The 25942-nt window shown below is 36.7% G+C and overlaps 1 protein-coding gene across 1 annotated transcript in view; it reads left to right on the forward strand.

The window, feature by feature from the left end:
- Positions 1-1311: 1311 nt before the first annotated feature.
- LOC131438610 (uncharacterized) overlaps positions 1312-25942 on the forward strand; it is a 225143-nt gene continuing 200512 nt past the window's right edge. Inside the window, exon 1 of the mRNA XM_058608737.1 lies at positions 1312-2183. The gene's annotated coding sequence lies outside the window, so the exon portion shown is untranslated. The remainder of the gene's footprint in view (positions 2184-25942) is intronic.

The raw sequence follows: 25942 nt of genomic DNA on the forward strand, positions 1-25942 counted from the left end.
ATAGTGCACACTTGACACTTGCAATTTAATCAGCTTGACACTTGCAATTTAACAGTCAGAAAAATACGTTTTAATTGATGAAAATGCTTGGATTTCAATAGGTATTACACTTAAATGTCATGTAGAATACTTCTTCATATTGAAATGTCATCAATTTGATATTAGGTTTCAAACAAAATGATAAACATATTTTATTTCATAAAAAATTCAGATTCAGGTTAATTAAATTTACAATTTCGATCTACAAAAAATCCTTGCCATGTATGAACTCAATGATGTTGTTCGACTATCCACAATTCCATTGCCTGAAAACAAAAAAATAGCACTTTTTAACGAAAGGCTGCATAAGCCAATAAGTTTACTTCCTTTTCCCTTTTGCTGTGTTAATTTCCCAGTAATTACCGATTCTCGATAATATCAGGTTTCGTTCAATTTACAAAGATTTGAATAAAGAACGTGAGAAAAATTCAGTAAATTAAAATAAATTGAAGTGACATGTAAATGAAGCGAATGTGAAAGTGTAAGTGAGAACGGTAATAAGGGCCAATATTGCTGCAATTGTCAAATAATATGAAGATTATTGAGAAAACAAACTTCAATACGGCGACATGTTGCTATTGATTTTCGATATCAACATGTTAACACTTAAGATTCAAATGTGATGACACTCGCAAGTGTCATATCGATAGTCCCACGACAAAAGGGCCTAACTGCAAATGAGAGCCTCTCTTTGTTTACCTCCTCTTCTGATTATTACGGAGCCATTATTTCAAATTCTCTAAAGTTTCCAGTATAAATCGAAAGCTTGTAGTTTTACCTTGAAAGTTTTGCGAAGAGTAAAGCGTCGAATATAAAATCGGTTCGGTAAATCGAGAAAGAAAAAGTAAACAAAGAGAAACGGTCATTTGCAGTTAGGCCCTTTTGTCGTGGGACGATCGATATGACGACACGCTTTATATTTATGTGCTAAACTTTCTAGAAACAAATGAAGTAAACTTGATTTCTGAGTTTGCCTAGACATAAAACTTATGTAGAGGAACACTTTTTAAAAATATTTTTATTTTTTAGCATTGATAAATAATAATAAATTCTTCATTTCTGCAGCAAGTGGCATCACTGGCCTGCGGAACAAAGCTGTGCCCGGTCGGATTTGCCTCAGTGCTCGTCGTCGTCGTCGTGTTGTTGTTTTGATTCGGTTCGTGTAAAAATACTACCAAACAACAAACCGACGAACAACAGACGTCACATCACATGATGAGGAGCGGTGCTTTCCAGTGGTTCGAGCTTTCGTTCGTCGCGCTTTACATTTCAGTACGAAATTGTGCACGAAGGCGGTTGGAATGGTTATTCGCGGCTTGCTAGGATCTTTGCGTGGAACAAACGCGCGCGCGACATAAGGCGGTGTGTTGTGAATGTGAGAAGCAGTGGGTTCTGTCCGTTCTGTCAGTACAACTGCAAGCTGTCACCCGATGAAAGTCAGTTTATTGTGATTATCGTACTGTCTTTCGCGGAACATCCGCGAGTTGCGTGTGAATTATTGATTTTTTACTCGACAGTGAAAGGGCTTCTGGAGCAGCAAGCGCAATCAATTAGACGAATCAAGTTTGATTTTTTAAATGCGAAATCCGTTCGGTTTAAGTGGGTGTGTGAAATGATTCGGAAGACGGCTCAGCACGTTAATCGTCTAGTGATTAAATTCATGGAAAGTAAGCAACGAAAAACACTGCTTGTGAAGAACTGATAAAAGAAATACGTGAATCATGTTCGAGTGAATGCAAATCCACTGTTAATTGTTCTAAGTGTTCTTTTTTTCGAATCGTAGTCCCAATCTCGAAGTTATTCTCAAAAGTGGTCGCGCCGGAGTGTCGAGTGTATTTGGTAAATGATCACATTGACCTCAAAATCCCCGTTGGATAAAGTGAAAGAGCGCCGCGAAGCTCGCAGTGTTTTAGTGATTTTATTGTCTCTTATCTTTGGCTCGTGTGTCGACCACGGAAAAGAATTCCCTTACGGACGACCGTTAGTTCTCGGTTGGAGGCATTCGTTCCAAAAACATCAGACCAGAATTGGATATTTTCTTCATCAATTAACGGTGATCGAATGTATACTGAAATGTTGTTCCAGATAAGTTCGAAAGAAGATCGGGAATCGAATTTTATATGAAGTCTTGTTTACTGGAATATGTAAGTATTTTGGTTTTGCAAATATTAGAAAAGGTCCTATCTGCAGATGCTAGGTTCTCCTTGGGATATTTTTTTTACAATTGGTTATTTTTTACTCAAACACTTTTAATAACATTCTGACGAAAACTGCCATTCTAATTGTACTGAAGAAATTATTATCAAATATTTGGATTATAGTGAAGTAATTCAAAGTGAATTTCAAGACAGAACATGGGACAGTTATGCGGAGATGGAATATGGAAAGAACGGCACTATAGTCTTGTGAAATTACTATGCTTTACCGGAACTTGTTTTTGGGTTTCATTTTATAGCTTCCAGACGAAATATTAGAATGTTTTTCTGCCTCAAAATGTGCTCGAGGTAATTGTTCCTATAATCTAACAAATAGAAAACAGATACAATTTATTTCATTCCTTATTTCAACTCATTTTGTTTATTATGAGGCATGTTAAGAGTTTGCAAATGCTGTTCGAATCCGTGTTTTTAGTAATGAAACATATAATATAGTTAGAAGATTAGAACAGCTATAAATAACAACAAATCAATTCTCATTTCGATTTGCCGTATTTTATTTCATGAAAAGCCCTTGTGTGGAATCAAATATTTTGTTTATTTCACCTACTACTGTAACATGAAATACATCTGTATTACATTCTGTTTAGAGGAGGCAAACAAAAATTGCTGCTATTATTTACCATGGCTTATCAGGAAAACAAAATTCGATACACCGGGCAAACTTCTTGATAGTGTTCGTGAACTACGACTATTTTAGACTGCCGTTCTAGGTTTATTTCTCCTATATGGTTTAGGAATCCCATGGAATGTAGAGCCAAAGATACTTATCTTTCGAAAATAGTTGATAAGATACAAGAAAATCTTACTTCAAAGAGGGCAATTCGATGCAGTCTATTATTGCAATGCTTTGCTTTGATGTTTTGAAATGAATAAAAAGTTAAAAATGCTACTGTCCAGAAACAGGACTTGAAACTGAAAACTTTCAAACTTCTGTGAACTTTTTCATATTTCATCCGAATCCAGACACAGAGACAGACCACAAAACGATTGATAAATAAAATATCGAAAAAAAAGCTTACCACGGACCAAATCAGACCAAAATCCGACACTAAAAATTGAAATCGTGTAAGGGAATTTAGAGTTTTTCCTGAAGATGAATGATATTTTATCGAAACGTTTTAAGACATAATAAAAATTTCATAATGAAAATTTTGAAATTTGAAGGATAAGGTACCGATACCGAAGGTACCACAGGACTACCAGTGTTTGTGCTAAGTACATATGCCTGTTAGCTTATTTTTACGTTTCGTCTTCGTCCCATCAGTACACTAGCAGTTTATGTGGTACTCTTAAAGCAACGTAACCCGATCAACAAGCCGTAACAAGTTTATAACAAAAAGATGTTTTCGTAGTGCTAAAATATGCCTGGTCTCATTAGTAGTTAAAATATCAAAATTTTCTAACAAGTATCAAAAAGAGAAATAATTTAGATACGATATGTTAATCGGGAACGGTTCAACAAAATTCATTAGGCTGACGTAAAGTTAATGCTATTTACATTTAAAATTTTTGCACCGAAGTACCAAGTAATTTGGGTGATCATTAAAAACCGGAGTTCTTTGAATATCATGTCTAAATATCTTGATAACGGTTACTTCTACGGGGAAGGTCATTATGGTTAGATGTATTGCTTTTTATATGCTATTGTTTAAACGACTAGTTCATTTACTTTTTATTTCACGCTAATCAAATTACACTGAGGTCTTTTTTACCTTTTTTTCATTCGTTTTTTTTTTAGTTGTTGTATACCATTCGACTCAGCTCGACGAGATTGGAAAATGTATGTTAACTTTTAACAAACTTAGGCTCGTTTGAAAGCTACTATTGGGTTGTGAATCAAGTTCGAAGATCAAGTGGTTGTCGGTTGTCACTTCCGGTTTCGGAGATATAACGGTATGTGAGAGGTAACCGACAAAACGCGTTTGTTTTCTATTCGTATTTTTTTTCAAAATGTAACTTCAACTGTATTATTTCTGATACTTTTGGCTTCGAAAATGTTATCGAGAATGCAACGTAAGCGTTGAGTCACGATTTTCTGAACTAATCGAAACAATCTGAATGAATATGATCAGTATGTAACGGGGAATACAGATTGGAAAATTGACATGTGAATGCAATTATGTAATGAAAACCTCGAAAATGTTACACCGCAGAGACGGGACTCGAACCCGTAGCTAACTCCTTATCGAGGAAATTGTTTTACAATTTAAACTAGTGTCGGCAAAGTACAAAGGGAAAATAGACTCGTGATCGATGTGTTTCTGTTGAATTTGTTTCCGTAGATATAGGACTGTGAAGTGAATGCCGTGGTGACCAAGTATTGCGAATCATGCTTGGTTACGCCTAGTCAATTGAACTTTCTTTTCAGGTATTTTCATATGTAGGGTAGTTTAATTGATAAAACTGTTTTCCTGGTTAGGAGCTTGCTAGGGGTTCGAGTCTCGTCTCTGTGGTAACATTTTCGCTGTTTTCATTATATAATTGTATTCATATGTCAATTTTCCCATCTGTTTACCCCGTTAGATACTGATCTTCTTTAAAACTAGCTCAAGGCAGTTCTACGTCTTAACAAAGACTAAAACACAAGTCGTTGAATCTGAAAGAATTTTTGTTACAAATCAGTCCAAAAGTTGTGTCAGAAATTATCGTAACGAAAAAAGATGTGGTTATGAGTCTGTTTGAAAGAGAAAGGCATTATCACACCACTAGGTGGATTAGGAAGAGGTTTTTACATTTAAAAGTTTCCGTCTAGCAGTGATAAGAAAAAAGTTCATACAAAAAATTATTCACTGTTTTCGAAACTCATTCTTGAGTTTGTGAAAAATAAATAATTTGTCATACTGGAGATATCATTTTAATCAAAGTATGTGAGGTCTGATGAAATTTTTGGAATTGTTCAAACGTCAAAGCAGGATTCTGTTCTTGAGTTTCGTACCGCTTTTGTCACGTGGCAAGATCGACCATCATTTCAAGCTTTAAAAATAACATTATTTGGCAGGCTATTTGTTGTTGTGGGTTGAAAAGCAAAAGAGATGCGCTTCATAACTACAGGTGAACTATTAAAAAACGAGTTTATGTCATCGATATCCGGGTAGTTTTGGTCTGATTTTTCGTCTCGTCAATTCTGATACAAGGACATTATCATTGCAAATGTAAAGAACAAGGATATTTGAATAGAACATATCTCGTCTGCACACGAGTAATTCAACCACGGTATGAATGCTCTTTTGAAGTAGTTTTATATGTAATTGGTCTCATCTGCACCTTTCTGCACCTTTCTGCGCCTTTGACGAAAGACAAGTTAAAACAAAACATGAAAAATAGCTCTATGTTATTTCATTGAACTGAAAAGCGGTATAGTATATTTGAGAAAATTGTGGAGTTTTTAATTATGAAAAACTTTGTATAACATGATAAACTCATAGTTATTAAAATATATAAGTTTTTATACAAAAACTTTTAGGGCACCTCTTTTCAGAAAATACATTATATCATGAATTCGGGAGCGGGTCATTTCGCCGAATGCCATTTCGTCGAAAGTAGTTTCGTCAAAAGTCGTTTAGTCGAAAGTCGTTTAGTCGAAAGGGTCATTTCGCCAATCCAAAACAATGTGGGGTAGCCGCATTAGATATTTTTTTCATTTTCACTTAATAAACGGAAAATACCACATACATTTGCCTGGTAGATACACCTATGCAATTGCTTTGATGCTTAGTAGCTAAGTAGTCAACAAGTTTTCTTGGGAACTCCGTTCTGAGGTTCATGAATCAATATTTATTCAAGAAGTACAATTGTAGGTCAACAAATCGGGCGTTAACGCTATCATCTTTCATTTGTCTTTATTTTAAATCAATTCTAATTACGATTTTAGACGATTTCAGGATTCAGCGAAATGACCCTTTCGGCGAAATGGCTTTTGGCGAAATGGCTTTCGGTGAAATGGCTTTCGGCGAAATGACATTCGGCGAAATGGCTTTCGGCGAAATGGCATTCGGCGAAATGGCATTCGGCGAAGTGGCCCATTTGGCGAAATAACCCTTTCGGCGAAATGACCCTGATCCCATGAATTCCACTCAAGTTACGGGAATAGTTCATTCAGCAAATTTGTTTGAAATAACTTTCTGTTTACCTTGAGCTAAAATATTATTTTTATCTCACATTTGGGGGGTATTAATTACAACAATAAAATTTTCAAAAAATGGCGTCTATCATTCTGAGCAATTTTGCTGAAAATCCTGTATATTGAAAACCACGTTTCTAACGTGTTATCAATTAAAAGAGCGTAAAAAGAGAACTTTTGAACCCCTGTGCATCGTGGCGTAAAACCTTGAGAATTCAAGTAAAGTAAATCAAATAATGAGAAAGAATTCGCTTAAAAGTGTACAGTAATACATGAACGGGTGGAGTGTACCGAAAAGTTATAACATAAGAATATAACAAGTCCAAGGAATAAAATTTAATTTTGAATAAGTAACGACGATTTTTTTCCGGACTCAAAAATGAATAGAAGTAAATTTCTATTGCGAGTTTTTCGTTGGCTAGTTTGAACCTAGTTTATGTAATGAGAACAGGAAAAAAAGGAAAGCAAAAGTAGATTCATCGAACTCATTTTTTCGATTCACTACTTGAACACCAGAGAATCATTGTTGAAATAGGAATTGCAACAAACGTAACATTTTGCTTTACTTGAACCACAAATTTACCAATTGCAATTCAATCGATTTCATCCGAGCCCAAGAAAAAAAACCGCGTTAAGCTGTAGTGAAGTGTATTCCATTACCGATGTGACCGATCGTTGTCGTGCTGGAAACTTACGTAGCCATGCCTCATTGGGCTCGGTCTCAAATTTTTACCTTCGCCTTCTTTCGATGTCCGCTTGTTTGGGGTTGGTACAATGGTTCTTCGTGATGGTCGGAACAAGTCGGAAGCAGTGACATTGTGTGTGGTTAAACGAATTGAAGGAGAATGACGTACTCTGCATTTGTTTGGCTGAGATGCGTGAAGGTATGAAACGAAGAATAGGTGGCAGGTAGTGGACGACACAGTCCAACACGATACTGCCAACGAATTTATGTAGCTTGGAATAGTAGTACAATGTGATAACGATGTTTTTCGTGAGATAAGAAGATGACGTGTTGCGGCCACAAATAGCACCATCTAAATTGTCTGGACAGTGCATTGTCAAAATTCGTATTCAAATGCGTGGGTTGTGAAGAGATAAGGATTGAATTGAATGCAATATGCAATTCTTGTAAAATCTCATCAGTTTTAGATTACATGGCCTGTGTTCCTTCTTGTTTAGGCCTTTCTCTCGAGCATGTTTTTTTTTGTCTAAATTCAGTATGAATCAACCGAAACCGGGATCTACTCGTAATTGCGAATTGCGTTTCCTTTTTCGATACTCAACACAACTCGCTCGTGTATGATCTAATCATAGAGCAAAGGCAAAAGCCCTGTAAGGAGGATCACGGTGGTGCCACCGAGTATAGGAGCCTCTCGCAGTACAGAAGTCGCGGCTGATCAACAGCCCGTGGAATGCCGGAGTGCTGATCTCGGAGGTTTGCATCAAATCCAGCTGATGCATTTTGCTGTTTCGTCTCGGAAACCATGCGCGCTCACAGCCCTCATTATAACCATACTGTTCACGTTTCCGTAGATGGTTGAGGTTGAACCTCCGCCAAATTGAGGCTTGGACTAGGCATGTTTGAGCGGTGATGACGCGAATCCGAAGAGTCATTAAGCGCATCACGTAATGCGATGGTGTTAATTTTTTTCTTCTTCATTTTGACCAAGCGAAACAATAAATCGATGTCGTAGGAAATCTTACTTCCAACAGAACAAACAGCTCATTATCATTTGTTGACAGTGCAGTGTGCGGTGGCGGTAGCGTCTGAAAACCATCTGCTGATAACGCGGCTCCATTGGATTCCATTGGCGCATTGTCATCGAGCCGACCAACGGTGTTGCCATTCTCGATGAACTATAAATGCTGTCAAGCAGAAATCGTGTCCGCACTTCCCACGAGATCAGCAGCTCTGGTCGTTGTTTCAACAATGATAAATCGCTCTTCGAACAAACTTCTTGCACGGCAAGCTCGGCCTTTGCCTGAAGAGGAGGAATTGCAATTGTTCGGCTGCAGTGTCGTCAGTCGCAGGTCACATGTTGCAAAATTTGGCACGCTGAAGCTTTGTTTCCATTTTCGCTACATTAATTGTCTTTCTATTTGTTGGCTTGTTAGCATCAAGGAAACGGAGCCGTTGGATTTGTGTGAGAAAAAACAGTGGCTACTTCGAGTAAATAAAGTTTATGAATCAATGTGGCAACACTAGTCTGTGATGATTCTTGCACTAGTTACTGCTCCGTAAGAATCTAAGCAACCTGGGTGATTTACTGCTGTTGCAACCTTCACCGATTGCGATCCCATGAAGATGTTATACAGACTTGATGAAACTGACTTTCGAAATATTCTATGGTTCAAGGTTTCTTGTGCAAAAAATTTAATCATGATGAACTTAACACATCAGCATCGAGAGGTTGATTGACCACCTTTTGGTGCTAGATGTATTAAGTTTTCCTTTAATAACTTTTCTACAAACGTCGGATTGTTTTGCGGTCTTCTAAAGTTTTCTTCCTCGTTAAATTTCCTACGAAAATAACACATGCACTGATTTTTAGAGTTCATAGGTTGATCTCCAGCCGATCTTTTGTGAAAAGTGAATTTCTCCATACTCCCACACAAACTTTAAACCTCGGGCGCGACAATATAGTTTCTCCGATCGAGCTAAAATTTTTCATGGTGCTTGTGGGACCCAAAAGGAACAGGAAAAGTTTGGTGGAGCTGAAATCAATATTTTGTCCCACCCTACTGCTCATGCTCGCATATCAGTCCCATGTCGATCTTCGTCAAATTTGATTTAACTTAAGGAATGAAATCTATTCTCAATATACTCTCAGAAATTGCAATAAAAGTCGAGGGTTTGTTCAGTGATATGTGAAAAAAATTTCAACTCTTGTCTGTCCCATATGGAAAGTACCCGCATATCAGTCCCATTCAGTGTAAATTTCAATAATTTGATTTGTTGCAATATTGGAAAAGCAAATGTGTATTACCGATATTTCATGTAATAATACCATGATTTGGCATTAGGTAGCACAATACATAAAAAAATCGGAATTCAAATTTTGATCGCCTTTTTTTCGACATGCCGTTTTTCCATATGGGACTGATATGCAAGTACGGGCAGTATAGCAAGCAATCAATCAAATGAAACTAAGTTTTTTGTTTACAAGTTCCCCTTTTTTTACAAGTGGGTGCGTTCCGTTCAAACTAAACCAGATCAAAAAATTACAGGGTTGTGTACGAGACACGACCGATCATGGTAACATTAAAAATGCAATTTTCAAACTTTCATCAACAGATTTAAATTTAAAAAATTGGTCAATAATAGTGCATCACTATCAGGGATTCTAAAGTTATTGTGAAGATTTCAGGAAGTAAGAACCATCAGTTACTAGAATATCATAGTCAAGCATTCAAAACAAAATGCGATTGAATAGTGTTATAAATGCAAACTTCCTCTTACATACGTAAAGAGAGATTGCTGTTCACGACAAGCGCCACCGGGGATTTGTTTGCTATGTTTGATGCACGTTATTGAGTACACTGGGGCTCTTTTTACGCGTTTTTTTATGCGGTTTCTTTTTACGCGGCTTTTTTTACGCGGATTTCCGAAATTATGCGGTTTTTTTTTACGCGGATTTCTGAAGTTACGCGGTTTTTTTACGCGAATTTCCGAAGTTACGCGGTTTATTTTTGACACTGATTCCCCAAGTTACGCGGTCATTCCGTCTGTTTGGGACACCCAAATAAATCTTGCCCCCGGGCCCATTAATACGTGAAAGTGAGGCTGGAACAGTGAGTATCTTTATATAAGTTATTAGTGGGAAATTAATGAAAACGTTCGTGATCGCTTCTCAACAATCGGAAAATAAAATAAACTGCAGCCTTTTGTGAAATCCATTAAGAACTGAACTGGTTTTTATTTGTATGACTGATAAGATGTATTTGCATTTTCAAGCTATGCAAACAACATCATCATGCATTCCACATAATTAAGCCTAAGCATTTTCAGCAGTTTAAATGACAACTAAATCGCAAGTGTCAAGTCAATTGAATGTTGGGTTGTAATACATTTGTAGTATATCTACTGTTCGATTGATGGAAAGATTTATATTGCAATTTAAGTGTCGAGTCATATGCGACGAAATGAAGTGTAAAGTACTTCCGTCTACCGTGTCGATTTCTATCAGTGTAAGACAGTTGGTTGACAGGTTACCAGAGTTGCCTTATTTCCAAATTCATCTAACGTTTGCCATCTTATGATTTCGACAGACACACTTGCAAATCAGATCTGATTTTACCAATCACTCCTCATAGTTTTTAAATTTCAGCATACATCAATAAACTATTCATTGTCGTCTAATTTGAGTCAGATTATAACTGGATGGTGGATGTTTACATCCATCAAAATTCAACAAGTCGAAAGAAACTAAAAACGTTGGATTTTTTTTTTTCAAATTTTGTCAGATATTTCACGTTTGTGTTATGGCTCTAGTTGAACTGCTATGCATATATTAATGCAAGAGTCAAACAAATCGAAGATGATACGTAGAGTAATAAAAATAAAAATAGAACTTGAGAAAATTCGAATCACCGCTATTATAGAGAATTTGCATTCTTTTCGTGATTTAAAATTAAACATTTGTAAGATATAGAGTGAGTAATTGATTATTCGTTTATCGTTTACTACGACCATTTAGTTAGCATCAGAAAAAATTTTCCTTAAGTTTTGCGGTTTTTTTTACGCGGATTTCCGAAGTTACGCTATTTTTTTTTTTGCGCGGTTTTGTTTTATGCGGTACGTATCCCCCGCGTAAAAAGAGACCCCAGTGTACCGTTGAATAATTGTCTTACGTTTAGTTCACAACATACAGTGGTACAAAGTCGTATTCGTACACCTGTATATATTTGGATAAACAATGTTTTTCGTCTACATATAATTGTACCATGTACATTTTATGTTTGTGCATTTTCCAATGCGAAACGCACACTATTTCAAGAAAATGTCAAGTTTTTACCAATCTTATGATAATATATCTCGTAAACGAAAAGATTCAGCGACAAAATCGTATTCGTACAGCGAGTCGAAAACGTAGTTTTTCATCATTTACTACTACGAATTGCGTTCAAAGGTCAAGTTTAGCTAAAATTAAGGTATACAAGTATGTCTGGATTTTAAGATGATTGATTGTAATAACAATTTATCTGTTGTATCGTCGAAAGCGTTGAAATGGGAAGAAAAGGTAAAGAAACAAATATTTCCCAACGTGAGCTGATGATTCCTAATCATAAAGATAGAAAATCATTAAGAGAGATTTCAGATATTCTTCAAAAACCGCGATCCACTGTACAGTACGTGATCAAAAGGTTTGTTGAAGAAAGGCGAATCGCAAATGTTCCAAGAAACCGAAAAAAAACTATCTCCGCATGATGAACGATTTGTTTTGAGAAAAATTTGAGAATATCCCTAAAGCAGTGCAGTGGAAATAACTAAAGAACTGAATAACCGAAACAAAGTAAAAGTTTGTGCCGAAACGGTAAGAAATGTGTTGAGGAAGAACAACTTTAATGATCGCGCTCCAAGGAAAAAGCCTTTTATCAGTGCTAAGAACAAAGTGAAACGGTTAAATTTTGCGACACAGTTTATTTAATCGTCAAGCAAGTGAATGGTACGATGTTATTTTTATTGATGAATCAGAATTTAATATGTTCTGATGGACGTCGGTTCGTGTGGACAAAACCCAGTGATGAATTGAACCCAAAAAATCTAAAAGCTACCGTGAAGTACGGTGGTGGAAGGGTTATGGTATGGGGTTGTATGTCAGCCAATGGAGTTGGGAACTTAGTGTTAATCGATGGAATAATGGATCAAAAAGTGTATTCAGACATATTGAGAGAAAATCTTAAACCAAGTGCCGAAAATGGGCTTAAACGATGCTTTCAAATTTTACCAAGACAACGATCCTAAGCACAAGGCATACAGTGTCCGATTATGGTTGTTATACAACTGTAAAAACCTATTTTAATCCACCTAGTGGTGTAATGATGCCTTTCTCATATTACTCATTACATCATAAATATAACCGTGAAATTCGCCAAAATAATTATTTATTGAATAGAAATAGGATAATTTGTTCGGATCTGATCTCACAAACTCTATCAATCCTGTTTAACCTGTAGTTCCGAAACCGAAAGTAGTATCCACAAAAAATTAAGGAATTCCATATGAAACTGTAAGACTTTTCTTTCGATCCTATAAGTTTGTGAAAATCGATTTGGCCATCTCCAAGAAAAGTGAGTGAGAGCCTTTTTTTTAATTATTATTTCCAGTTCTTCCGAAACCGGATCCAGATAAACGAAATAGCCGAAGTTGGTTCGTTTGCTTCCAACAAATATGACCTACAAATTGGAACAGTTTTGAACGTAGTTAAATCTATACTTACTATCTCATGCTCTATTTCGATTAAAAAAATTAAACGAAAACTAACAAACGAAATTAACCTGCGTTTCCTTTACTTCTGCATATGTAAGTCAAGCTAAACAGCATGAATCAGCAGCATAAAACATGTAGTAGGATTATTATTATTCTTTCGGTGTTGTACATTTTGTCACTCTATATGGCGATTTTCAAATTTTGACACTCATCGCCCTGTAACTGCGGAACCGGAAGTCGGATCCGGATGAAATTTCACAGTAGCTTTAAAGACAGCATGAACTTTAATTCAAATCAAGATTTGTGAAAATCGGTTCAAGCATCGCAGAGAAATCGAAGTGAATTAAGTTTTAGGAGTTTTTCTTCTCCACTTTCGGTGCTCTCGGAACAGGAAAAGAGGGGACCAGTAGTGCCGAATTAAGTTTTCATGCCCACAAACTAACAAACTCTGCACACTAGAAGAATTTATCAGACAGTTTTATGGGATTTGTACCTGTTTTTAATCATCGTTCGTGGAAAAATACTAATAAAATTGGTGATTTTCCACTTATCACGCTTTAGTTCCGGAACCGGAAGTCGGATCCAGATAAAATGTTCCACAAACTTTTAGGATATTATAAGACCTTTCATTTGAATCTTAGTTTGCGAAAATCGGTTTAGCTGTTTCAGAGATAATTGAGTTTAAACTTTTTTTCAAATTTTCACATATTACCATATAACTCCGGAAACGGAAGTCACATTCAAATGAAATTCAATAGCAAACTATAATACCTTTCATTTGAATTTTAGTTTGTGAAAATCGGTTCAGCCATCTCTGAAAAAAGTGAGTGCATATTTTTTTCACTTTTTTGGTTCCAACCGAAAGTCGGATCGGAATGAAATTCAATAGCAGGCTATGGGACTATGAGACCTTTCATTTGAATCTTTGTTTGTAAAAATCGGTTTGGCCATCTCTGAGAAAAGTGAGTGCATATTTTTGTTACATACACACACACGGACATTTGCTCAGTTCGTCGAGCTGAGTCGAATGGTATATGACATTCGGACCTCCGGGCCTCGGTTAAAAAGTCGATTTTCACAGTGATTGCATAGCCTTTCTATATGAGAAAGGCAAAAAGTTATAGAAACTCTTCCACAATCACCCGACATCAATCCAATTGAGAATTTATGGAAGCATTTAGATAAAAAGTTTAGAAATCATCAGATTTCTAATAAAAATTATCTGAAGAAGCATTTGCTCAACGAATGGAACAATATATCTACTGAATACACTAAAAAACTAGTAGACAGCATCCCTCGTCGTTTGAAGGCAGTTTATGATAGTAAAGGATATCATACTAAATACTAAAATCTCAATTAAAATATTTTCCCAATGATTTCGTTCGTTGTACGAACATGAATTTGTATAATTTTTCAACAAAAATTTAGTGCACATTTGATTGTTATTAAATAAACCATGTTTCAAATAATATCTTATATTTGTCTAGTTATCCGAATGCTGTGCAAACTATTTGACACAATTTTCTGTTGTTAAAAAATGTTTATAATATAGCAATTTGATTACAAAGTTATACACGGAAGGTGTATGAATATGAATTTGTATTTCTGACAAGCCTGTTGTGAAAATTTCTAACACTGACCAATAACTACGGATTTCTACTATTTCCACGGATCTACTTCTTAAAACTTATGTATTTCAGTTTTTTTAAGCAACTACGTAAAATTGAAATTGAAAATTATTATATTTCAAATTATTTACATACCACAATCAAGCCGTAGTGTAATACTTTTTATAGTATCCAATGATTCGGTGCCCTTTCAGTCCGGTCAAGACAGATAAGCTGAATCAAATATTTGTTGTGAGGAAAACTAATGTTATTCTAATATTTTTATCAATACTTACGCTTGGATAGTTGAAAAACCCCAAAAAAAAAAGTAATAGTAATATAAAGATAAAATTCACTTTTGAAACGCATATAAACTTTTCTGTTCATTCACGGTTGTAGAAACTACTCGGCGGTATTTTTTGCATGACGCAGTGCTTCCCTATACCGATCGAAGCGGATTTGCTACTAAATGAAGTTCAAGTTCAAGCAACGATCGAAACCGTCGGCCGTGCGAGAGAAATCAAACGGATGACATCATGGTGGCATGCTGTGATTGGTTCGTGAAAAAATGGGTCGATTCAAATAATTTTTTTATTAGTCTGCTATTGAAATCGTGAAACGACGTTGCCCTTTATGTTTAAATCGAATATTTCCGAATCGATTGGTTGTTAAATTCTATCAATCCATCAACAAATGACTGAGTTATTATGACAAAGAAAATATTTCGCGACTATTTTTCAAAACTTTTAATTGACACCCGGCTCCGTACTCTGAAGAGTAAGACATTTTTAATGCTAAATACCTGTGTTGTTCATAGAATCAGCAGTTCAGCAGCAGTTACTTTGCGCTGCACGTATCAATTGCGCCGGAAAGCAGTCGCCTCTCTGAACTTCCGAATGAATACTTTTTTATTAATTTGGATTATCGAGGTCTCAACATTTTTGTAGTTTGGTTTTCCGCAACTCGACTGCATCTAATTTTAAATGAAATGAATACTTACAAATTAGTTTCCTTATCATCAAATCATTACAAAGAAAACTACATATTTTGGCAATTAGTATATGTATGCTGCTCACAGAATTTTTCCGTTAGCAGATATCCTTTTCCTTTCATAAACGTACTTACGTATCCATACTATTTAAAGACTGTCCCAGAAAGTATGGACGCACTTTGATTTCGCTGTAAATAATTCACAAGTGTTAGATATTAGAAATTTTATTCGATATACTGATAATATTAGACTACAACAACAGAATATTATTCTCAACATTCGCTACTTAGCCATTGTAGACTAGCTGGTGCATCTTCTTGCGAACGTTCCTCATTAAATTCCGTACAGACTTCTTGGCGATAAGTTTTGACACTTTTTTCCAATCTTTTTCCAACTGTTAAATGGTGTCGGCTGCCGAGACATGTTTCCTAAGATGTGCCTTAGTTAATGCCCAAAATTCCTCAATTGGTCGAAGTTGTGGACAATTTGGTGGATTCATGCCTTTTGGGACGAAAGTGACATTTTTGGTAGTATACCATTCTACCGTTGATTTCGAGTAGTGGCAAGAAGCAAGATCTCGCCAGAAGATAACAGGATCCTTGCGGCTTCGAATCATGGGCAGAAGTCGTTTTTGTAAACATTCCTTTATGTATATTTCGCTGTTCATTGAAGCAGTGGTGATGAAGGGTTTCGAAATCTTACCGCAGCTACAAATTGCTTGCCAGACCATAGCTTTCTTACCAAATTTTTCGACTTCAATCGATGTCTCGGACTGGTTTAACACTTGCCTTTCTCGCACCGTATAATATTGTGGTCCCGGCAAGGATTTGTAAACGAGTTTCACGTAGGTTTCGTCGTCCTTGATAATGCAGGTAAAATTTCCAGCAAGAATCGTATTGTACAGCTTTCGAACCATCGGCCTGATCGATGCTTCTTGTTTCGGACTACGTTTTGGTTGTTTCTACTTCTTATAGGTTCGAAGATTCAAACGTTTTTTAGCACGACGAACATTTGACTTCGAAGTGCCCACTTTTTTGGCCACATCCCGAACTGAAACCTCCTTCTTTTGCTCGAACGCCTTCAGTATACGTTCATCCAACTGAGGGTTAGCAGGACCTTTTTTTCGACCCGTTTTCGGTTTATCCGCAAAGGTTGTTATCCTCACCGAACTTCCTGATTGCATTTCGCACGGCTTTTTCACTTACTCCTTCCATTTTTGCTATCTTTCTCAGTGACAGTCCGCGTTCTGTGCACCATTTGTACACAATTTTTCGACGTTGTTCTGCTGAAAAACCACGCATTTCGAAACAAGCTAAAGAAAACGAATAAACAACTGCACAAGTGGTTAGAGTAGAGTGTAAACAACAGGACGCAACCATAAAAATTAATAGATTCTGAACCATTGCGAAACGGCAGCGGTTTTTGGTTGCGTCCATATTTTCTGGGACAGTCTTTAGAAGAACCGGGTTTTCTGTCTCTTCTTGGTAGCTCATCCAAAGAAAAGTGTTCCCCAAACTTATTAATGATAGTTTTAACACTGGCATGATGAATTCCGAACCGCTTCGCCAATTTTCGCATAGTAATACCCTTCTCACTTATCCATGTGTGCAGAACCTTAATTTTCACTTCCTTTTCAATACGTAATATTTGAAAACGCAGAATTTCAACCGCACTAACATGTACACAAAAGAAAGCTGACAGGCAAACGCAAAGTATGCTGAGATCTGAGCATTAAAAACCATCACAATCACAGCATTTTTCTGTATTTTTTTGACTACATGTTTTTTATAAGAAAATTTGTGAAGATAAGCCTAATCCTTTTCAAAACACAATCCAGATCAGTTTGGTAAAACAAAAGAAAGCAAAGTGGCTTTTTGTGATAAATCCATAAGTCGAGGAAGTTTCGTTCAATTCTGAAACCAATACGATTCGGTGCGAAAATCATCTATTCGAATCCTACACTGAAAAAAAAGACTTTTAAAATTAAAATTCGATTCGCAAAACCTGTTCTAATCCAACCTAGTGGCGTAATGAAGCCGTTCGCATATCAAACATACTATCATACCACAGAGTTATGGTATTCTTCGAAATAATTTCCTTCGATTCTTGAAAGAATAACCAATTACTGATAATGACTACCGATTGGAATAGTTTTGTGGCCGATTTATAATTTTTTCACGTTTTCTGTTTCGCCCCTTTAAGTGATGATATGAAATTTTCAACACACTTTTCCCTATAATTCCGGAACCAGAAGTCGGATCCGGATAAAACTCACGGATTCCGTACAACACCACAGGATTTTCTATTAAAACCTAAGTTTGTGAAAATCGGTACAACCATCACTGAGAAAAGTGAGTGAGATCCATTTGAGAAAATATGACCACTATTCCCTGTGCCTCCGGGTTCGGAAACTGGCAACCAGGATAGCGTAAATCAGTTTGTTTGGCCGTCTACTGATAATGACTATCGAATGGAGTAGTTTTGAGGTCAGTTTAGATTTTTTTTGTATTCTGTTTAGCCCCTCTAAGTGATGGTGTAAAGATATTTTTGCACATTTTTCTCTCTTAACTCTGAAACCGAAAGTCAGATCCAAACAAAATTCAAGAATTTTGTATGGGACCATAAGAGCTTACATCTACTTTTGTTTGTGAAAATCGGTTTAGTCATCTTCTAGAAAAGTTGGTGTACTTATTTTCACAATGTTTTTGCACATTTTACCTCATAATTCCAGATCCGGAAGCCGGATCCCGGAATCAGAACCAATTGGCTCAAGAGGCACGTTCCCCAGGTTATTTGTAGATTTGTGCCTTAAAAGTCAGTTTTCACAGTGATGGCATAACCTTTCTATATGAGAAAGGAAAAAACACCATTTTCGAATGCAACTAAACCTTATCCCAAGGCAGGTAATTATATCTTCTGTCAACCTTCCATATGTTGAAAGATGGGTATTTTCCGGGAAAAAAATTTTTCGTTACAGTAACTTTTTATTATTCAACACTGATACTTTGAATGATACTAAAACTGGTAAAGTGCAACAGAGTTATACATGTTTTCTATAATGCTATTATAAAGCGATTATTAGACTCTTCTAGGATCTGACAGTTGAAACGGGAATTGCACATGATTAATATAAATATCTACTTTTCCAACTATAGATTATAAATGTCAGGATGCAAAAACGTGCTTAAATAATGCTTTACAAATAGAATTCGAACTTAGAAAAAGGATTGGTAAGAAACATAATCACTCATCTTGAGACAAAATATGATCAAAGTCAAAAATGGTTTTAGTTTTATACATCGATTTTAAATTTACAAAGTCAATTTTTTCGGTGTAGGACTCCATAAGGATTTGATTGAATATTTTTAACTTAACTTTTTGTGAAAATCACTAGTACATCACGGTTGTCGTTTTTTCACTATGACTATTTAAAAAAAAAATTAAGATGTTTGGCCCTTTTCAAATGCCAAAATTCGTCTCTATATACAGGTCAAAAAATATTTCAACTTTCATTTTATTGCGCATCTTGCAGACTATGGACGATTGTGAGTAATCTCAACTAAAAGTTTAACAATGACTCACGATATCGCACCGCGATGTTAATTTCGGACCAATGCACGGTAGCAAAGTGAAGGTCCAACACCGCATGATGACCTAGTTTTGACTAAGTGTGCAAAACGGAAACGGCACGATTATGAATAAACGTGGTGAAATGTTACGCAATTTTTGCACCGACTTCTGTATCCGTTCCGAGTGCAGATTTACGGAAACCTGTTTCGGTATTAATCAATCAAAGTGAGAGCGCAGCGTAATTCGGCCAGAAGAAATGATTCATCATGAAAAATTTACCGGTTTTCGTATTATCTGAAAAAAAAAAAAATAGTTGGACTCGATCATGCGACTACTGACCAATTAGGCCAACCCCTGATCTTGTGAACTCAAATTTAACTATCCACATTTTTTTTATTTTTCTGTTCAATCTTCATAACTATCCCGAAGTCATAAAGCGCTGAAATTTATGTCAATTCATCCCGGGTATGAGTCAAATAAATCAAATAAATGACATTTTGTTCAACAATTTATCAAACCCCTGGCGCAAATGGGACAGCCCGTGCCGGAGGTGATTCCACCAAACAACACCAACAAGGTCATAAAGTGGAATCATGATAGAAAGTGGACGGACGGAGGCAAACAAATAACTAGTCTGTGGCTGTGTTCGGAGTATGATACTTATTGGCCAAGACAAACCAGGTACAGGATGAGTCACACCATGGCCAAGGGTAATGGCCATTAGCAGCCGTCGTCCGTCGGAAGGTAAAAAGCTCGGTACGCGAAGGTAGTGCGAGGATAAATTGAACCTGTTTTCGCGAGATGATCAATCGTCTACTTTGCGTCTTCCTTCCGTACGCCGCCGCCGTTTTGAATCATGCGTGTCTCTGTACGTTAGCAGGAATTCTTGACCCAGAAGGAGAGCTGAAACTACGACGAACATGCCACTTGCATGAGTAATGCGAAAGTGGTTCGATGAGCGACCAGTTTGTAATGAGCGACCATTAGCAGATCTCCGTGTACAGAAGGATTAAGTTAAAACGATCACTCACGGAATCGTATTCTCAGCTAGGAAATACACTAGACTTAGCCGGTTGAGCAGTTCTAATCCAATCATAAAATCTAATGTGCCATTATTATCAAGAGCTCGTTTTTTTCAGTCAATAATCATTAAACGTAAACTTTATCGTAAACTAACTCAGAAGATAGAGAGAGAGAGAGAGAGAGAGAGAGAGAGAGAGAGAGAGAGAGAGAGAGAGGGAAATAGAAACCCGAAGTAGGCATGGAAGGAAAATCATAACAAAACGAGCATAGCAACAACTGTTTTGTTCAATGCTATCGCTTAGTGGCATTACCCACGTGCAACTATAAGCAGCTAAAGGTAGCTAGACATAAAATATGAGCGTAAGCGTGCGTCAAGGTCGTTTGTTATGGTTTCATTACCAGTAGGGTATCTGAACTTTTTTCCATTTTATTAGCCGGACGTTAGTGAGAACGAAATTTGCGTTCGCTGTTTTAGTGTCTCCAATGTTTAGAAATGAAATTTTTATATAACTAGAACACAATCATTCTCCATCGATTACAAAACTTTTAATTCGTCATCACCGAATCAATTACATTCCGTAGATTCTAAGCCGAATGTGGCCCTAAATAACGCACAGGTCTGTCTTATGATTGGAATGAAAAAAAAAATCAGAATCACGCTTACCCTAGTAATCACTACACTACTGTAGAAAACACATCCAATTGTGAGTCTATCGATATCTAGTACTTTGTTGGAAATTAAGTTCTTTTGCTCAGAACGAAGCAATAAAGGTTGACTAAAAGTAAATTGAGTTACGGCACAGATTCAAGAAGAAATGGGAATTACTCAGCTCAAAACTGATATTTGTTGTTCTCTCTGTCACGTTTGGCTCAGTGAGCACTTGTATGCACACCTTCTGTGACCTATGCTTATAGAAATTGAAAACAAATTGCTGTCTCAGTTGCAACGTCGAAGTGGTTTAATTGATTTCGAATTCGTCTATTGTATCGATGATACGAAATAAGTTTAACCCTTAATTGCATTGAGTCCCAAATATGGGACACACATTTCAAAAAAATCTTCAAAGCGTTGTAATGTATATTTTCCACCGATTGCATGATGTTCCATATTTGGGACGCATTCTCAACTCACAAAAACAAAAATATCTAGAATTCATAGCGGCATCTACCTGACACAAAACGAGAATTTCGTACACAGCAGATTTCTGCTATTTTCAAAAAGATTCAGTACCGTTCTATACTAATGAAAAAACTTTTTTTTTGTTGGTTGGTTTGTAACTTACTATACTAATAAAAAAAAAATATTTTTTTGATTTTCGTGATTTTCAGATAATTTAATGCACAATGTCCCATACATGGGACAGACTGTTTTTTCACCCCTGAAGAGTTAGCTTTGTTGGGGATTTTTTCAGTATTTTTCCCGTCTTCTGAACCACTTAAAGTATCGAAAAAAAATTTCCGGTTGTTTTTACAAAATCATCAATTAAGGGTTAATTCAAAAAATCCCGTCCAAAACATTATTTCAATAATCTAAAATACACAAGCGATTTTTTTCGATATACTGATAACATTGACTACAACAACAGAATATTATTCTCAACATTTGCTACTTAGCCATTGTAGACTAGCTGGCGCATCTTCTTGCGAACGTTTCTCATTAAATTCCGTACAGGCTTCTTGGCGACAAGTTTTGACACTTTTTTCCAATCTTTTTCGAACTGTTGAATGGTTTCGGCTGCCGAGACATGGTTTCTAAGATGTGCCTTAGTTAATGCCCAAAATTCCTCAATTGGTCGAAGTTGTGGACAATTTGGTGGATTCATGTCTTTTGGGACGAAAGTGACATTTTTGGTAGTATACCATTCTACCGTTGATTTCGAGTAGTGGCAAGAAGCAAGATCTAGCCAGAAGACAACAGGTGGCTTGTGGCTTCGAACCGTCGTTTTTGTAAACATTCCTTAATGTATATTTCGCTGTTCATTGAAGCAGGTGATGAAGGGTTTCGAAATCTTACCGCAGCTACAAATTGCTTGCCAGATCATAGCTTTCTTACCAAATTTTCGACTTCAATCGATGTCTCGGACTGGTTTAACACTTGCCCTTCTCGCACCGTATAATATTGTGGTCCCGGCAAGGATTTGTAATCGAGTTTCACGTATGTTTCGTCGTCCATGATTATGCAATTCAAATTTCCAGCAAGAATTGTATTGTACAGCTTTCGAACCCTCGGCCTGATCGATGCTTCTTGTTTCGGACTACGTTTTTGTTGTTTCTGATTCTTTTAGGTTCGAAGATTCAAACGTTCTTTAGCACGAAGAACTTTTGATTTCGAAGTGCCCACTTATTTGGCCACATCCCGAACTGAAACCTCCTTCTTTTGCTCGAACGCCTTCAGTATACGTTTATCAAACTGAGGGTTAGCAGGACCATTTTTTTGACCCGGTTTCGGTTTATCCTCAAAGCTATCCTGATTGCATTTCGCACGGCTTTTTCACTTACTCCTTCCATTTTTGCTATCTTTCTCAGTGACAGTCCGCGTTCTGTGCACCATTTGTGCACAATTTTTCGACGTTGTTCTGCTGAAAGTACACGCATTTTCAAACAAACTAATGAAAACGAATAAACAACTGCACAAGTGGTTAGAGAAGAGTATTAACAACGGGACGCAGCCATAAAAATTGACAGATTCTGAACCATTGCGAAATGGCAGCGGTTTTTGGTTGCGTCCATACTTTCTGGGACATTCATTTGTCGAGTGCTCAAAACCTACAAGGAACCTCGTGAGTGTGGAAAGCAATCAGTGGCAGGGCTTGTATTGTGAATCCTCAAACGAATGAAGCAACAACAAAAAAAACATCCGCTGTGAACACTTCCGTTGAGATTACAGAATTGAAGACCTAACTCATGGGCTGAAAAGTTCCAGACCTGACACATAGATGTCGTTAGTTTTTTTTTTTCAGCCATCATTTTTCAGTTAATACAGCTGTTTAAATTTCATGATATTTTATTCATTGGTTTGTGAGTTATTGTGCTAAGTGTGACGCTACTTTTGTTATTTCTAGAACAATGGATAAATAATAATTTCGTGTTTTAATTTTACACTGGTTCTTGCTGGGAAAAAATACCGTTCAAGCGTTGTTCTATCAGAAACAACAATAAAACGTTGGTTTGCTGATTTCAAACGTAGTCGTAGAGACACCGATGATGCAGAACGCAGTGTTCGTCCAAATGAGGCGGTAACACCAGAAAACATAAAAAAGTCCACAAAATCGTTTTGAATGATCAAAAAGTGAAGTAGCGTGAGTTAGCTAACATTGATATTGATATCAAAAGATCGTGATGGCTTTATATTGCATGAGCATTTGACTATGAGAAAGCTCTGTTCAAAGTGTGTGCCGCGTTTGCCAAAAACCAAAAACGAGAACGTGTCGATGATTCTGAGCAGTGTTTGGCCGTAACAAGCCGAAATTTAGCGTCGATATGTGTCAATGGATGAAACATGGATTAATCACTTCACTCCGGAGTCAAAACGATCGTTATCTGAGTGGACAGCAACTGGTGAACCTTTTCCAAAGCGCCCAAAAGAACAACAATCGGCTGGAAAGGTTATGGCTTGATATTTTGGGGATGTGCGTGGTGAAATATTTACCGACTCTCTTGAGAAAGGAAATACCATTAACAGTGAATATTATATAGCGTTATTGGAGCGTTTAAAGGCTGAAATTGCGAAGAAACGACCACATATGGCAAAGAAAAAAAAATTGTTTCATCAACGCACCGTATCACACATTAATCAAAACAATGGCAAAACTACATGAATTGAACTTCGAATTGCTCCCACATCCACCGTATTCGTCAGATTTGGCTCCCAGCAATTACTGGCTGTTCGCAGACCTGAAAAAAAAACCTCGCCGGTAATTTCGCACAAACGAAGAGGTTATCACTGAACTGAGGCCTATTTTGAGGCAATATATAAATCGTTCTACAGAAGTGGTATTGAAATGTTAGAGTGGCACTGGAATGATTGCGTTGCTCTTGATGGAGATTACGTTGATGAATAAAGTTAATTTTAAACCAACAAAATCGTGTTCTCATTGTTAGGTCCGGGACTTTTCAGCTACTGAGCAGACCAGTTCACATTTCAAAAACCTTCTAAGCATTGTATAGCATAAATTTTTCATTTGAGCCTATTTTCAAAACAATCAACTTTTTTTGTTGAGAGTATACAATGTGTATATATCCAAGAAGCACTAAAAGCAATAGTCTTCAAATTAATATTTATCGAAACTAAAAGTTATGAATCTAGTTTCCTCATAGGCATCTTCAATATGAGAACCATTCATCAAATGCTAAGCTCATTAAGCATAGTCATCAGCTGGCGCACATATTCATGAACTAATGAACGATCGAAGCAGCTCGTCTTGTTTTGGTTGCGCTATAAATTTTACCCGACATTCGAATGTGTGTGTGTGAATAGCACAGAGGGTGATGTGGCCAGAAGATACAACGCCAGCTTTCAAACGGTGCGGAACATCACTGCCAAGGAAGCACACAATACGTACAAACCCAGTAAACATCCGCACAGACACATTAGACAGAATTCCGCGACCAAAATGTGAGTGAAGCTCTTTTACGACGGTGTTTTTCAAATTCGATTTTAAGTAGCTTCCCGGACGAAAATTTTACATCGCAACTGGACATTGTGGAGATGAGCCAGGAAGATTCGAGTTCGTGTATGCTTACAATTTTGCAAAAATGATCACGATTTGGCTAGCAATTTGCAGTTGTGGCCTGAAAACCGGATTCATCACATCCTCGATGATGACATCCCAATTGTACATCAAAGAATGCCCGGAAAAGCATGCATTGCTGTCCATCCACAGGCATAGGGGCCCAAAGTCATATTTTGGTACGATTTGGTCAGCTGCCACTACTCCAAGGTAGTCCCAAAGTGTTATGATTTCGACCGCAAGCCAATAAATTTTCTGAACTACTTGAAATTCAGACCAAAAATACAATAGCCATGCAGCGACATCTGCGAAGCGGTAGTGCATTCAAGGGCATCCAACAAATGCAGGAAAAGTGCAACCATTTATAAGCTTGTTAAAGCTATCGAATCACGAATTACAAGTCGTTTTGTGCGTACAAATTTACTTCTAGCTAACCTTTGAACCTTTTTAACACGCTCGATGCTCGGCAATTTCAAAACTTTCCCAAGATATGTCCACTAACAAACGGGTAATACATTGCACGATGTGTATTTTCATTAAAGAAAAGTCAAACTAGAATTTTGTCTGGTCCATTAATGACTTTTTTTTGCAAATATCGGGCAACTTGTTAGCGATAGAGTATTCCGTAAAATTTTCTTACGAATTGAGTTTCACTGAGTTTTTGAATGATAATGACTTTCAGTTAAGTTTGGTTTTCGATAAAGAGACACTGAAAAAAATCAGTTCAGACATGAAAAAGTTTTGGTTAAAACAATTTTTTTCCTTAAAAGTGCCCATCTTGAAATGTACGAACGGTTGATAGAGAGCAGAATCATTGGAGATCTTTGGACAAAACTTTTTAGAAATCAAAAATGTTTTGTTTTGTAAGTAAATAATAAATGTTTAAAGTCAATGTTTTTTCAGTGTTGAACTCGATAAGAATTTTTTGTAGTATTTTTATTTGAAAATCAGACTGATTTAGTAAAATATACTATTATAACAACTATAAAATATTTCTGTAAGATTTGTCGTTTGTGGAAAAAAAGTACAGGTGTGTAATGTCAGAGACATAACTGGATGCCGTGAATACGAATAAAACTGACACACACTGACTTTCGAGTATCAATTAGTTGATCGATTGTGTTAATTGTGCAAGCTTTCCCATTTTTCACTACTAGAATTTGAAACGATTCACCCAAACTACAGTACAGATTAGTTACATAAAAACATT

This window comes from Malaya genurostris, chromosome 3 (assembly GCF_030247185.1).
Source record: "Malaya genurostris strain Urasoe2022 chromosome 3, Malgen_1.1, whole genome shotgun sequence".
NCBI lineage: Eukaryota > Metazoa > Arthropoda > Insecta > Diptera > Culicidae > Malaya > Malaya genurostris.